Raw genomic sequence first — 1,672 nt, forward strand, 5'->3', positions numbered from 1 at the left:
TATTTATTTACGTTATTGTTAATTGTTATTGGTTTAATGTAAGTGGCTATTGTTCGGGACGAACAATACTAAGGAAGAGGCAGTGTTACGACATTGAGGTCACGTGACTAGTACCACGCCACGTCGTTCTCGAACATTCACGTCTTTTCCTTAAATCTTCGTGATTCTTCTAGATATAGTGTAGTCTTGTATATATAAGACTGGCCACGAAGCGACGGTGAGGTAATGAGTAATTGAACTGCAGTCAGGGAGTGTGTATTTGAACTGAGTACTGTCGAGCACGAGCACGTGAGACGTTCTTTGAGAATTATAGTGTTGTTATAGAGCAACTGTTGAAATTAAGTGTATTGGTAAAGTTGTATTCGGAAAGAATAAACCAGTTTTATTTAAGAAAGGACTTGTGTCGCTAAAGTTTCGTTGGAACGAATTTACGGAAAATGAACTAATGACTGGAGGCGTAACAATATTATAATACACCATTTGATAGATTAAAACTTTGGCTTTCTATTGGTAAAACATAATATAGTATTAAACATCAGAGAGAACTACTGGCAGTTTGTGAAAAAAAGGAAGTGACAGGTGGGCGTGGCAAATGGGTTTGATTTTCTAGTTTATGGCTGCATAAAAAAAATATGACTATAGAAATTAGACTGCCTCAGTAATATCCATATTATAATAAGTAATTTATGTTAAATTCCATACTTCAGAGAGGGGTAGTAAATAAATTAGAGAAGAAGGAAGACATAGAGAGCAAATGTCATAATCATCATACTAGGGTAGAATGAAGATTGTATAAATATTTCCTCATAAAATTAAGATCTTAAAACATATATAGTAGTAAGATCTGATTTATTAACTACATTTTGCCAAGTTTATTCTTACACCATGAAAATGAAGTAGTTTAATTAAATTTTGAATGTAACTCTAAAAGTCATGACATGTTATCTTTGACCTACCCCTGGCAAAAGGTTTAAATTGCCACAAAATACCCAGTATATAAATATACAGTCGACTTAACTACACACAGAATACACTGTACACAGATGTTCAATTTAACTGTATAGAGAATACCTAGTATAAAGATGTCCAATGGCTTTAACTTTGCACTAAATATCATCAAACTACTCTGTATACACGTCCACTATGTTTAACACCCATCAAAATACTCAGTATACATGTCCAGTATGTTTAACTCCCATCAAAATACCCAGTATACATGTCCAGTATGTTTAACTCCCATCAAAATACCCAGTATGTTTAATTCCCATCAAAATATCCAGTATACACATCCAGTATGTTTAACTCCAATCAAAATACCCAGTATGCACGTCCAGTATGTTTAACTCGCATCAAAATACCCAGTATACATGTCCAGTATGTTTAACTCACATCAAAATACCCAGTATACACATCCGGTATGCTTAACTCCCATCAAAATACCCAGTATGCTTAACTCCAATCAAAATACCCAGTATACACATCTAGTATGTTTAACTCGCATCAAAATACCCAGTATACATGTCCAGTATGTTTAACTCCCATCAAAATACCTAATATGTTTAATTCCCATCAAAATATCCAGTATACACATCCAGTATGTTTAACTCCAATCAAAATACCCAGTATACACATCTAGTATGTTTAACTCCAATCAAAATACCCAGTATGCACG

The 1,672-nt window shown here is 33.9% G+C and overlaps 1 protein-coding gene across 1 annotated transcript in view; it reads right to left on the reverse strand.

The window, feature by feature from the left end:
- The window catches only part of LOC106471851 (JNK-interacting protein 3-like), a 70,257-nt gene that overhangs the window by 9,692 nt on the left and 58,893 nt on the right, over nt 1-1,672 (reverse strand). The window lies entirely within an intron of this gene.

This window comes from Limulus polyphemus, unplaced genomic scaffold (genome assembly GCF_000517525.1).
Source record: "Limulus polyphemus unplaced genomic scaffold, Limulus_polyphemus-2.1.2 Scaffold4903, whole genome shotgun sequence".
NCBI lineage: Eukaryota > Metazoa > Arthropoda > Merostomata > Xiphosura > Limulidae > Limulus > Limulus polyphemus.